The sequence below is a fragment of the Rhipicephalus microplus genome, chromosome 4 (genome assembly GCF_043290135.1).
Source record: "Rhipicephalus microplus isolate Deutch F79 chromosome 4, USDA_Rmic, whole genome shotgun sequence".
Lineage (NCBI taxonomy): Eukaryota > Metazoa > Arthropoda > Arachnida > Ixodida > Ixodidae > Rhipicephalus > Rhipicephalus microplus.
In genome coordinates, this window is record NC_134703.1 from 78,796,129 (window position 1) to 78,811,359 (window position 15,231).

Consider the following 15,231-nt stretch of genomic DNA (forward strand, 5'->3'; position numbering starts at 1 on the left):
TTCATGTTGTTGGAATGATACATTTTACATTGTATACTTTGTGTTCCAGCTAATTAGCGAATATATCTCGCTTTAATTATTTTAAATGCTTGATAAGTATTCAATTTATTTGATGACTTTCGGAATGTACCACTGTAGTCCAACAAATTTATAGCACTGCTTATTGTTTCTTTACTAACTTTTTCCTTTTTTTATTGATAAATTTTTCAGCAGTATGTGATACTCGTAATTTTACTAACGGAGCTGCTTCTGTCTTACAACACGTATTCATGTGCAAGGCGCTGCATAGATGCATATATGTAACAAAATCAAAATGAACCGAAACGCGATCTTTCATTAGTGTTGCCACTAGTACATGTGATATACGCATTAATTACGCATACAAGCTCTTTGTGAGGCCTTAACTATACTTAGCAAATACGTTAATGACAAGGCGGGACGATAATCTATAGAGTTAACTATCGCGAAATCAGTTATTCGCAGTTTATTGTTGGCTTTTGATTCGTACATGATTACATGTTTGAAATGTGCGATATGGAGATAAATGCGATCGTTCATTTTAACGTGAGCCCAAATGACAAGTTCTGTATACAGTCAATTTTTGAAAGAAACACTTATAAATATAAAATAATGATCATAACGGCTCCTTTAGTTCCGTCAACAATGGAGAAGAATGCTGTTAAAAGTCATTCGATAAAAACACTTGACAGAGGCCCGCGGCCACCTGTACATTGCAGGCAGCGATAACACTGATATTAGGAAAAATTTAAATTAAAAAAAAAACACATGCGAATACATATTCAGACTATGTGATATGAAAGAATTGATGCAATTTCATACACAAAGAGTCTTATAAGTAAGAAATAATGAAAAAAAAAACAGCTATTACTATTGTTCATTATGAGAGCGTGTATTCATGAAACGTTTGCGCAGTGCTTTTGTATATGTTAATAGTAATGCAATGTGTAATTTATAAAATGAATTTAAAGGTATTTGTAGTGTGTACGTATGATGTTCCTTGCATGAAGTGGTTTGTCCGTGCTGTGACATTCCTCCACTGTACCGTGTAATGATGGCCGTATGAACGTGTGTCTTTAGCAGGAATAGATCTAATGAAAAACCAAGCTTTCTTTATCCCCTCCTTTGAACGCTAGACTTACTTAAGATTATGAATATAATGACAAAATATTTTATACAAACAATAAACCAATGTAGCCGAAATACTTCGGTCTCGGTGCAGAAGACTGAGGCGCAAAAAAACATAACGTGAAGCAGGAAGAGCAGGAGAGAAGACAGAACAGCGCCAACTACCAACTGTTTAATGACCGTCTAGGAAACGCACTGGCAAGTAGACAAAACCGCGCATGCGTGCACAACCAAGTGCACCAAGTATGCACCAACTAGCCCAAAAACAAGTCCTTTTGGAATACTTCGGTCTCGTTGAATGAAAAAATAAAGAATGATTGCATTTGTTAGACTGGCACCTATACAGATGAAAGTGCCCGCGTGCGCTAGTAGCATAATCACTTAGCTTTTCGTTGCTGTATGTGAATTGTATATCTTGATAAGTAGTTATAAAAAGAGTATTCCTATGATTTATGTGAAGCAGTATGAACAAGCCATACAACAGTGTGAAATCCCCTATGCACAATAACGTGTGAGTTGTTGTTTCGCGTACGTCCCAATAATGGGAACAATAATTATTAGATTTTAGGGTCCCAAAACCACGGTATGATCATAGAGAAACATACATGGTATGATTATGAGGAACGCCGTAGTGGAAGGCTCCGGAAACTTCGACCACCTGGAGTTCCTAAGCACACACCTGAATCTTAGTATACGGGCATCAAGCATTCTCGCTTCCATCAAACGTGAAGCCGACGCGGCCGGAATTCGATACCGCGACCATCAGTTCATCTGCCGAGCACCGTGCACGTCCTAGTCAAGGTGTTATATGTAAGATGGCGCTTAAACGTCGTGATGACTAGCGAAAGCATAGCTTTCTAGCCTCTGAAAGCCGTCGCACTTGGCCTGTACTAAGCGAGAAAGAAATCGTGGTGGGCCTTCAAGAACTCTCTTTTCAAATATAAAATGCATGCAACTCAAACACTGCGACTGCCACCGTGAAAAAATATAAACAAAGTATTGAGGTAAAATAGAGACGTTCACCAGTCGTGTTTCTGTTCACCTACTTTGAAAACCACTCTTCAATCGTAATTGACTTGAGGACCTTTAATTTAAATTCTCTTTCGCGCGAACGCAGCTGCGGTGACAGCCAACATTCTTTTCACGACGCCGGCACCTGTGTTCTGGAGTTACGCAAGTTCATTTTCATGTCTATTATTTGCTGTACTTCTTGCATTTCAATTACCTTAGCTCCGTTCTATAGCCCTCTACGCTTCTCTTGCAACTAGGGCACGTTCTTCTGACTGCGATTTTTTTTTTGAAAAAATGGTTTTTAGTTCACTTCCAGAGGCTTAGAGCGCTCATGCGAATATGTTTCACGCCTTTTTTTTTTTTTTTTCCTCCGGTGCACGCTGTTCTTGTGGTGTCTCGGTCATCTCGAGAGAATCCTTTTCTGAGAAATCTCGGAGAAGTGCTCGTCGCACTGAAAACGAAGCTGCTAGCTTAGTGGACCAGAATGAATAATGGCACGCCAACCGACTCTTTCAGTACCGTGCACTGCAAATGCCGTCCTCTGTAGTTCGTACCTCTCCGCACATTTAATTTTAGCTATACAGAGAGGCGCGCCACGACAAAGCGCAATACATGCCGTGCACATGCACGAAAGATGCACGACCGTGAACACCTGTATTACAAATAGATTAATCGATATGTTGGGTTTAACGTCCAAAAATTACCATAAGATTATGAGAGACGCCGTAGAAGAGGGCTCCGGAAATTTCGACCACCGGGGGTTCTTAAACGTGCACCCAAATCTGAGCACACGGGCCTACAACATTTCCGCCTCCATCGGAAATGCAGCCGCCGCAGCCGGGATTCAATCTCGCGACCCGCGGGTCAGAAGCCGAGTACCTTAGCCATTAGACAACCGCGTCGGGGCGCTGTATTACAAACGTATCATCTAAATTGAGATTTAACGTTCCCCGAAGTTGCGAAAAGTGCGTGCCAGTTTTTGTTAACATTTGTTATCTGTCAGCTTCCGCCAACCCCACATTTTTTTTAGGCAAGCTGACAACCCGGTCGAAACTGTCAAAACAACAACATGAAAAGCACAAGTTGGCAATATTTTACCGTAGCGTTTTGAAATGAAGACAGAAATCAATGATTGCTAAATGGAGTGCAGAAAGCACCACCGGCCTATGATTATTCCCGCCGCGGTGGTCTAGTGGCTAAGGTACTGGGCTGCTTACCCGCAGGTGGCGGGATTGAATCCCAGATACGGCGGCTGAATTTCCGATGGAGGCGAAAATCCTGTATGCCCACGTGCTCAGATTTTGGTTCACGTTAACGAACCCCAGGTGGTCTAAATTACCGGAGCCCTCCACTACTGCGTCTCTCATAATCATACGATGGTTTTGGGACGTTAAACCCCACATATAGATCGATCGGCCTATGAGTAGGTGCTTAAAGCAACTCCTCAAAAGAAATGAACTCAGGACCTGAAAGGCAATGGGAAGAGATGAGGAAGAAGGGGAAATAAACAAGCAATAATATCGACATAAGTTAATCACAGTTGAAACAAAAATACATTGTTTCAAGCAGCCCGGATCTTCTTAATCAAGTAAATGCCTTCAAAGAATTTTACACAAACGAAAGCATGAAGGCTGTACGGCAACGACACAGGCACTAAGTTTCAAAAAGGTAACGTATTACTGGTAACGGCGTTACATGTAACGCGTTGCTTTTTTTGGTAAGTTAATAACGTGCTGGCTACAATTTAGTAACTTTAACGGGTGACGTACTTGAGTTCCACGTTTTTGGTAACGCGTTACCAGCAACACTGAATATAAATTAATCTTTTGAGGCAGGAGTTCCATGCACTATCGAACGCTAACACAGCAGCGTGGAGCCGATACATGCTCTTTTGTTATCATTATTCGATCCATTACAACGTTGTGCTCTGAATTGACAGCGTTCGTTTTTTTTTCTTTAATATTCTTTACGCCCCTAACGTCAGTCCTTGAACTTTCATTCAGCCTTGCTTGGGATGACAAAGAATATAGAAAAAAAGCAGAACAACTGTATATTCAAAGGCAAGAATTAGGCTTTATACGAGAGCAGTTCACCCAGATCTTGAACGCGCGACATTAGCACGACTATTAAGTGAGGTTGTTTTGCATGAATTTCGCGCTGTTACTGTGAATTGTTAGAAGAAAATTTTTCAGATGAACTTAGGGTAAACTTATGCAACCACAGACACATGTTCTCAACACATCCTCTGTGCCCACTTATCAGGCTACTGCAGACAAATGCAGAAAGAACAAAAGAACAGTGAAAAAAAGATGACAACATAACGAATGAGTTAGGAAAACAAGAGTGAATCAACTGATTTCATCCGCACACCAAGGCTAGAATAATAAGTGCGCACTTTTTCCAAAACTAACACCTTTGTCCAATCCGAAAACAGAAACACTGTACCAGGATTACTAAAAACTGGCTGCCAGCACAATGCATACGATAATATACTGCCGGCACGATGCGTAAAAAATTACCAAGGAGATTATTGTATCGAGAGCAGAGCTGAGGCATCTGAGTAACTATTGTACGTATAACTATGGGGTATCGTTTGTGTCGGCATATTAACCTGTCCGCATGCAGCCATATTTCACGTGCCCAATTAAAACGGGACGCACGACTTCCGGAGAAATAACGGCTCACGCAGTGCGCTTTAGGTCTCACGGATACCTCGAATAGACTAAATGAAAAATGGCCAAGTTGGCAGTTTTCATTAATTAGGGTCGAAAGGATTCACGCTGCCTAAAACTATATTCTGCGTTCGCCAATACCTTGGTTCGGAATGAGATTGCCGAACTCTGCTCATAAGCTCATAGGCAGGCTGATTTACTTTCTAGTATTAGAACCTATATAGAATGTACTTGGGAATTAATGGGCGTTGTTTAACGTAAAATTTAGGATGCACTCACTGCTTATTCGGGTCCTTTCTCAAAAATGCTGAAAGCTTTGCGACTCGTTCTCTTCGAACAATAAAGAAATGGTGGTTTGAAGAGCTACCGAGCGACTTTGAATGCCGTAATGATAACAGCGTTCCGTTTTACTTTAATAGCCAGTGATTACTCACATTCATTTGTATTGCTATCATTGACATTTTCGATATGTGCATTTATTGAAAATATTGATTTCATCGGGAAACACGTTAGGCGCAGGACAAGCCACTTGCGACAAGAAATGTAGTATAGGAAAGTTGAAAAAGTTCTTGCTGTGGCTTCAAACATTTCATAATGACGTTAGATGCCGAGCCATTCTGTGGTTTGGGGCAGTTCTTCGCTGTGCCTTGCCGGGCTTGAACTATTAACGCAATTAAGTGCCCGTTGGTGCGGACACGTGCACGAAAAGCGGTATAGTCTTTTATCGCTGCAGGTGTCGAAAACACAGCAATCAATATCAGATCTAAAATAAAACAGCACACTCACAATTTCTACAAATATTTCTTAGCCACTTTTAAGGTGAAAAAAGAGCACATGCACAATGCCTTATAAATATTTCCCGCAAGCTACATTTTATGTAGCGTAAATCGCCGATCTTATAGAAGAATACATAACCCAGACAGAAAAGGTGGGCGAATAAGATCAACCAATTGATTGATTGATTGATTGATTGATTGATTGATTGATTGATTGATAAGGTATGTTCAATTAGCGGTACGGCTCAGTGCTTTCCCATAGTTGAGTATGAAGTACTCAAAATCATTAAATATTTTGTCTAAACACAACTAGCCATGTTAATATATAAAAAATTAAAAATACATTTCAGAGTTTTCAAGATACATACTTAAGCAGAGGCATTACATATAATCTGCGTACTGTTGCGTTGGTGGCTCCGATGTGTCGGACTAACTATGGTAAACGGTCAATTGACAACCTAATTGTTCTGCTGCGCAACAAAATTCCTGAAGTAATTGAATATTGGAGGGAGACTGAAGACATTACAAAATTTAGGAAGCGAATTACGAAGGTAATAATCTAATCCCACTTGTAGGGTGCGTGTGCTGAAGATGGGTAATCTTTGAAATATAAATATTGTAATCAATGTTTTTTCATAACTGTTTTTCGTATTACACTGAATTTATGTGTATTTCATTGTATGTTAGTAGAAAATAATCTTTTTTTCATTCCATTCCATTCCATTCCTTTCATCTCTAAGAAGCAGCTTTGTTTCAATATTTAATTGATATTTATCGGCTTGTTGCAGTGTTCCTTGTTTATTTACTATTTGTATGTATGTTGTTGAATATTTCTATTACTGTTTTGCTGTACCTTCTCGAGCTTTCTCACGAAGAGTGGGCAGAGTCAGCAGACACTATCTCCTTTTGCCCCCTTCGTGGGCATTTTCTAAAATGCCCAAATAAATAAGTAAAGTAAATGAAACATTGGCAATTCTTATGAAAGAAAGCAAACGACGAGTGAAGATTTGAAATAAACCAACATCATGGCTACAGGCGTCAGACCTGTACTAATGAGACATACGTGTCGAATATCAGCATACTCACAGAGATGAAGACTACACCCTACAACTGTGGATATATTTTGGCTTTCTCTTACGGCTTCGATAAAGATTTCGCTATCGAACTTCGAGTAGCCCCACATTCATCGTGCAACTGGAAGTTCACGTGTGCTAAGAATTTTTCATGCGCCGGGCAACTGCACAATCGATGTTACGGCTACGCTTAATACTACATTACGTGTCATCCATGAATGCCCACTTCGCGTGACAGCTATCCAAGGAAGAGAGAGAGAGAGAAAGGAAAGAGAGAGACAGAGGCGGGGACGTTGACCAGAAATAAACACTTTGTGGTTAACCTATGCAGTAGGACAGAATAGAGAAGGTTCAGAATGTGAATAGGCACCAGAATAACACTCGTGCATGCACGCATGCACGCATGCGCACACACACACACACACACACACACACACACACACACACACACACACACACACACACACACACACACACACACACACACACACACACACACACGCACACACGAAAATTTGCTGAGGGTTCACGGTAAGTCCCATTGTTCGACCTAGCGCGCCAGAGTTCTTCACTATATTCTTCCTCTGACTAAGCAGCTACTGCCTTTTGATCCCGCTTTACGTTTCTGTCACATACGAGTAGATGGTTACATTGTGCTAGTCATGGTGGCATTAGGGCAACTGCGACACGACAGCACGCATTTTTTTCTTCTATGATGCATTTTATTTCGGGTGAGTACGTTGACGCGTCGTTAACCATTCTTCAGGAGTAGCATGTGAAGATCGTTTAGAAGTCGACGTCTCCGGTCAATCTATATGTGCGAGATCCTAATGTCTAAAAGAGGGGGAGAAGTTAAAAGATGTAGCACGGAGAAGTTGACCAAAAGAAAGAGTATCTCGTGCGCTCCCGTTCACTGAGGAAGGAATAAGGAAAGGCCAGAAAAGGGAAAGCAAATTTACTTTGAAGATACCAAATAATTGCCTACGGTGATTTTTTTTAGGAAGTTTCGTAATATGCGAAAGAAAGGAAGAAGACTGATGTATATATATATTAGCCGGTATATATTATTTTATTATTGACTAATTAGTAAATAGCTATCAATAGTTTGAATCAGCCTGCTACCTCCAACTATACTAATATGAGCTGCCAGCTCGTAGTAAAATCACTTGCTGCGTGACACCAAACAGAGAGAAAAAGTGTTCCACACTCGCCTTCATTGCTACATGCGGCGCTGACTAACGCCCTCTCCTTTAATTCAGATATATATCCAATAAATAGGCACCGTGGTATAGCTCATTTGGTAGAGTATCGGACGCGTTATTCGAATGTCGCAGATTCGGTCACTGTCCACGGCAAGTTATCTTTTCATCCACTTTTTTTTTCTTCACGTAAACATTACAATTATCTCATGTTTAGTTAACATGATTGTCTCTTGGATTTCATTATTATACTTAACGTGGGCATTAGGCATGTAAATATGACACAGACTTGATGATAACGAATAATATATTCACAATAATAATTGTTTTATGTTGTACTTTGTATTTAATACATCTTAATTTGACAATTTGAGCGTCCTCCTTTACTTAAAAGGCAAGTTTTTTGTTATATGAAGAAACGCGCTTTCTTAAAAGCAAGAATCAAAGAATGCTTCAGAAACCCCAGCTTACATATTATAGGATGCTTCGAATTGAAAAAAAAAAGACGTACGTGTTCACAAGTAAACGAAGAAAGAGTGCGTCGGAATTGTTCAACGATACCGCAGGGCAAGAGGGGACATCAGCAGTTGCCTTTGTCACTTTCGGTGGCAAAGACCGCGTAAGCTCACATTCAAATATGGCTAGCCCAGAGAAGCAGTACGATCGCCCAGACGTGTCACTTCGGTCGGGAGCGGCTGTTACGATGATGACAGATGACGCGCTCGACGGTTTTTCTCCCCAACTCGGTCGTCACCCTGCAGCTCTGTCGGCCATTCCGGCGGGGCCAGTGAACGTTCACGCAGGAAATACATCAAGCAAACGGTCGGCGGGAAACAGCTGTCTCGGTTCGCGAGATAGCCCGGATTGAATACGGAGCCGGAGGAACGGGACTGCGTGGATTCGCAGCAGAGACAGCATGAACCGCTGAAGTCTGGGAGGCTTCGTAGAGTAAAGAGAAAATTGTTTATACATGAAAACATTTTTTTTCACGTAGCATGTTTTCTTCCATTCTCCCCTACTTTGTGAACGCATGGTTTGTGAATGCTGAACGATGAACACTGACTTTCTGGACTACCGTGTTTACTCGAAAACCACCAGCAGGCTACCGTATTTACTCACAAGTAATCAACACCATATTTTCGCTAATTTGTTTTCATTTTCTTGGCTAAAAGATGTGTAGTGTTGCTACTGACTAACACTGGCTACATACTGGGGAATGTTGGTTAAGTACGGCTTAATAATTTGCTAGCATTGGCTATAGTGCTGACCAACGCACAGACATTTTTGCTTTGTGCGATCACATGCGCAATTCCTCAGGTCTACATTTCCTATGGATATCCAAGGGATCATCAGCTCGCTCTATTAGAAAACTTACTGCTATTGAATAGCGTTGCTTGACGCCTTCCTTGATATATCTTCCAGGCAAGGTGTAAATGTTTGCATAAGCGTTTTACAATATAGTAACACTTGAACGCAATGAAACTTTTTTTTTGTAGGACAGGCGCGCGAGCTGCAACTAGCGTTCGTAATACGTGAGATATGGTTCACTTCTGTTTAAGAAACTACTGGGAGTTTAAATCGAAAAATATATATACTGTTTTCATCAACCTAGAAAACGTGGGGTACCTTCTGGGGGTTTCCCGGTGATGGCTACTCATATCGCAGTTTTGTTTTCTATATTAAAGGTTGGTTACGATGGACAATCATAGCGACATGGCCTGAAAACGGTATTTGTTGTGTAATTTATGAACATCGTGATTCTCACGAAAGGTGTCACATTTTCCGCAACGCACAGCCACAGCCACGTCTGTGTAGAGCGCGCGAAGAGCTGGTTTTCGCTTTTTGGGGCAAAATCTCGATGCAGTTTTGGGCTTTGAAGTGCTGTATCAGAAGCATGTGCGGCCTAGCTGTCAGGCTAACTACATCAGAGCACGAAACTGCCTCGAGTTTTGCCACGCGGAGCGCAAACCAGCTTTTCGCGCACTGTACACAGACGTGGCCACGGCTGTATACGTACGTACAATCCGTATGTCTAATCCACAGCGTTTCCACAGTATGGCCAATGTAGCTCACAGCTTCAAGTTCGTGGCAGCAGACTAATCCACTCACACATGCAAACTTATTAGTATTGCTCCCTCTCTTTCTCTTTTCTTTTTTTGCTAATCGTATACAAAAGCGAGAACAGGCCAGAGCCGCCAGTTATAAGTTGCACAACGAGGTAGTTGAAGTCAGCTTGCCAGTGGCTCGAAGGGTGGTGGCCAATAGCTTACCATGACCGTTTCGGCCCAGTACGTCAGCGTGAAGCGTTCATGCTACGGTAGACTGCGCCTCGACCTTAAGCCAGTCAGAGGATCAATGGAGAGTAAAGGAGGGTGTCGGTTCTTTGGAAGTTCACTGTTCCATAATAGAAAGTACATAGAGTCATAAATTTTTATAATCTACATTTTTATGAAACTTTTCGTAATCCATGTGTGCCTAACCGAACAAGCCAGTGCCGTTTTTTTTTTTAAAGAGGGGAGAGATGCTATTGAACTGCAGCCTACCAACGCGCAATCATGGCGAGGACAGCAAGGATAAACCCACCACAGTGCTTTTGGTCGCGACTGTGCGCTGATAATTGACATTATTGTGCGCGGTTGAACTGCTACACCAACGAGCGCAAGTTTTCAATTTTTTGATACGTTCGAAGCGCACGTGTATTTGAGGAACTATAATAAGTTTCCTTACAATAACGTAAAGTGAAGCTTACTGGTAAGCATTCATTTGGCAAGCAAAAAAAAAAACGGACTCAGAAGAAAAGCGAGACATCACAAGAGCTACTGACTATCAGCTCTGAGAATATAGTCGGCATATATAGGTGTGCCCAGGGCTTCTATTGTGCATAGGTCCATGGACGATTGTTGCTGCAGCTCAGTTAGTATAGCATCGCACTCGTTATTCGCAAGTTCAGTCTCTGCCAGTGGCAATTCACCTTTTCGTTCACTTTAATTTCTTCCCGTTTAAGTCATAAATACATCCCCTGTACTTTCCTTAGCTTTCTTATCAGTTTTCTTCGCTTCTCTAATCTTTGCTCCCATTTCCCACTTCCATCAAGTAGGGTAGAAAACCGAGGGCAATCTGGTTAACCACCCTGCCTTTACTTTTTCTTTCTCTCTTTCTATCTCATCTGTTAGTTCTCAGCAGTGTAGTTCCTAACAAAAAAAAAAAAAAAACAAGCCCTAAAACTCTCTCTTCTTCCACTTGTTCTTCTCCTGTATACAGTATTTTCACTGGCACCCTCTTCAGTGGTATTTGCTTCAGACATGCCGAAGGATATGTGGAATAACATAACGCGGGGCATCCTGGTATCTCAGACACAACGTGGGCATTGTCTACGCTGCGGAAAGGGGCAATATTCAACCGTAACCCCCGTGTCTCTTCTAGCGAGACTGGAAGAATGCCGTACCGACAAAAAAAAAGGGGGGGGGGGGAGAAGAGGGAGGGGGGCATCTGGTACGAAACGCTTGAGGACTTCAGAAGAAAAATGGTCGAACATGGGTTGTCACTGGTGCTAACGTTTTGACAAATGTTCACACCTTTAAAAAAAAACTGCGATTCGGCCTAGTTGGACCGCACTCACTCTTCTCCTTTTTGTCACCGCGTGCTTGCGCAAAAACATCGTGACGATCATGCCTCGTTTTAGAGCCAGAAAGGGTGCCGCAGTGAAGAGACAAATTGCGAGTCCATCAACTGTGGCAACATCTCCGCGTACTTTCCCGTTACGTGTGGGCATTGAATTCGTGAGTGTGAATATTTGGGTTTCGTGGACTTTTATGTTGAGTGGCAACTTTTCTTTTTTTTTGTTTTTGTAAGTGCTTATAGTAAGCGCGTGAGTGTTTCATATGCATTTGTACAGTTCTGCACATTACTTTGCGAAGGCATATCACGAATAAAAAAAAGAGCACTAGCCGGCTCCACACACAGGCACCGATTTCTACAAATATGCCCCGCCGCGGTGGTCTAGTGGCTAAGGTACTTGGCTGCTGACCCGCAGGTCGCGGGTTCGTATCCCGGCTGCGGCGGCTGCATTTACGATGGAGGCGGAAATGTTGTAGGCCCGTGTGCTCAGATTTAGGTACACGTTAAAGAATCCCAGCTGGTCGAAATTTCCGGAGCCCTCCGCTACGGCGTCTCATAATCATATGGTAGTTTTGGGACGTTAAACCCGACATACGTACCAACCATTTCTACAAATATTCAGTTAATGAAAACAAAAACAATGACGAAGTCACTTGTGACAACGCTGCTCAATAGAGAAATGCTGTGTTCAAAGAATTTTTCCTCTGTCCAAGCTTCCGTCTTCCCTTGAACTCCTGCCTTAAGAAGATTACAGGCAGCTCAAGGGAGCCGATTTCTGCGCAGGACGGTTGCGCATTCTCTCCAACCTACGGCCGTCATGTTGCTAATTCCCGTGCTGGCGCAGGAAATTCTCCGTCCACTGAGCGCCACGTCAGGTGAGGAAGACGCACAATGCAACGATGCGAAGAATACAGAGAGCGCACGCCGCCGCATGCGCCCGCCGACACGCTTTCACGCCAGCACGCCCGCTGCTTCTGCCAACCTAAATGCTACTGTGTACCGCGTGCTAAAAAGCACGCGGTACGCAGTAGCATTTACACGCGCTGGTTTACGAAACACGTCCGGCCGCTCACTTCTGCCGCGCGATCACACTTCGCGGGCTTCTTGCCTGATCATGTGACCTCGTTTCGAGAGCCATGTCAATAAGTTGTTACTGCCTGGCATGAGGGTACAGTTTCTAAAAAAAAGTTACGTAACCTTTCGGACGCAATAAAAGGGCATTCACCTGCATTTTGGGGGCTTGAAGCACGTCAGCTGCAAGCAACTGCTTATGCATGTCTTTTTTTTTTTTTCGGCAGGGGGTTTCTTCTAGCGTTTCCTTTGCGGGCAGGTATCTTGTCGTTTGTGCAATCGGAATGAACTGAGCCTGCATTCAAACCAAATCAGCCTAAGAGTTTAGTCAAAACCGACAAATGCACAACAGCGTATTTATCACTCCTTTCCTTCTTCCCTTACCTTCTCTCCCACTCATATGTCATTCCTCTTTCCCATTTCCCTAGCATAAGGTACCAAACGGAGATGTTCCTGGGCAATTCCTGTTACGTTTTCGTACTTGATTTTTTTCTTCCTTCCTACTTTCTTTTTGATGTCTTAATTCCTTAACCCCAAGTAGGGCAGCAAGCCAGACATGCGTTCGAATTGCCTCGTTGCCTCTCCTTTCACACTTTCCTTTTCCCTAAACATTGTCACTTAGAAACAAAGCAAATAGCTACACACCTCCAATGACCTGACTGAATCCCACGTCGTTAGCCAGGAAGGTTTGATATTTAGACAAAAAGCGATGCACTGCACAAACAGCCTATCTGGGACAAAGCCACTTCAGTTGCGTGTGCCGACGGAGGCACGTGAAATCTAGTCTTGACTTGGATGGTGACGTCAGAACCGTGCCGTGAGAGAATTCAATTTGGGACTCTGAATCACTTGCCTCTCATTCTGAGCGTTGTGCTTGTTACCACGCCTCGATGAAATCCTGTCCCTCTGTCTGCTGGACGACTGCGGAAAAGTTCTGCTTGCTCGGGCAGTGTAGTTCAGCAAGGTAATGCAGATTGTAGCTTTTGATTCTCTTGCATCAAGCCCTGGAGCTATCACCGTTTTTCAGCTGGCGAATAGAGGTAGGAAAAAGGCTGTAACGGCATTGTCATCTTGGTCTGATGATCTTGCTTTGTAGCGGCAAGGCTGGACGGCACGTCATTATGTCCTCACCTAACCTAACGGGCTAAGCTGCATCGACGTGCCTCTCTCATAATCATATTATTTATTTATTTATTTTTATTTATTTATTTACTTACTTATTTATTCTTACTGTAAATCTTAGCAGGCTTTTACAAGAGTAGGTCCAAAAGGATACAGAATGGTTTAAGATATGTACACATCTACCGAAGAACAACATTAATAATATTAACAAAACGTAGTAAAAATCAATACAAGAAAGGATAACTACACAGACGGCTAGATGGGACTACATATTAAAAAAAGAAAAAAAAGCAGCAAAGACTTACAAAAGAAAGCACACATTTGACAACTCTACGAATGAAAACTGCGCATGACATAGAATCAAATGAGTACATTTCGCGAACAGTTGCGCCGTTATATACGACGTCGCTACTTACTGGTGAAAATATATCTCAAGATCAAGTGAGCAGATTCCGAGGACACCAAAGCGCGTGGGAGGTTATTCCATAGTTCAATGACCGATAGAGAGTAGGAATACTGAATGTATTGCAACGGGGGATGATAGTCTTGTCGTCCCCTGTTCTTGCTGAGTGCTGATGTGGCGGTTTTAAGTACTCGTGCTTGTTTACACTGATGCTGTCGTGATAAAGTAGATAGAGAAATTTTAAGGCAGCAATGCGACGCCGGATTGCAAAAGTCTGAATGCCTGCCCTATTGCGTAGAGCGAATATGCTAACATCACGTGAATACTGGGAATACACAAATTGAAGTGCTTTATTTTGAATTCCCTCCAGTTGGTTAAGAAGATAAATTGGGTGTGAGTTCCAGACAATACTGCCGTATTCAAGGATTGGCCGCACAAGGGCTTTGTAACTTGTTAGTCTGACTTTGGCAGGGGCTAGAGGAAGTTTTCTGCGAAGATAACCCAACGGTCTGTATGCTTTTGTGCACGTATGGTTAATGTGATCGTGGTTTTGGGACGTTAAACCCCACATATCCATCATCAAGTAGCGACGACGGGTTGCGATGGTTGTACGGGGCCGGTTGCTCCTGGTGCAACAAACACGCAGTGATATAAAACGTACTTCAGCCTCGTCCACAATTGGGTAGAGAGCCCGGGTAGCCTGCAGGGCGACACCCCGACGCGCTTCCTGGATCCGGCGCGTCGTGCCGAAGAGCACAGATATTCACACGCTTCGTACAAGTGACGACGTTGAAAAGTGCCTTCGTCTAACCGCATATGCACAGGGCCTCAAGGCACCTGCGGCATCTCAATTCCAAAAGATGACGCAACGGGGCGTCGAAAAATGACGCGCCTGTACAAATAAAACGCGCTCAAGTCTTTCGAAACAAACGATGTGCGCTAAAAAAAGATCGCTAACGTCGCCTGACGGGCTCATCCACCAAAACAGCGTTGCTTACCACCGTGATTTTTTGTTTGAAGCAAAGTTCAATGCAGTTCTGCATGTCTATTCGGCCACGCATGCTCCTGGGCATACAAAGTCTGCCACCGAAAAGGCCGCAAAGTGCCCCTCCGCAGAGCAAAGCTGGCTGCACAACACAG

General features: G+C 42.9%; 1 protein-coding gene across 1 annotated transcript in view; it reads left to right on the forward strand.

Moving 5' to 3' along the window:
* igl (IQ calmodulin-binding domain containing protein igloo) overlaps positions 1 to 15,231 on the forward strand; it is a 241,135-nt gene that overhangs the window by 118,735 nt on the left and 107,169 nt on the right. The gene's annotated exons all lie outside the window — the stretch shown is intronic.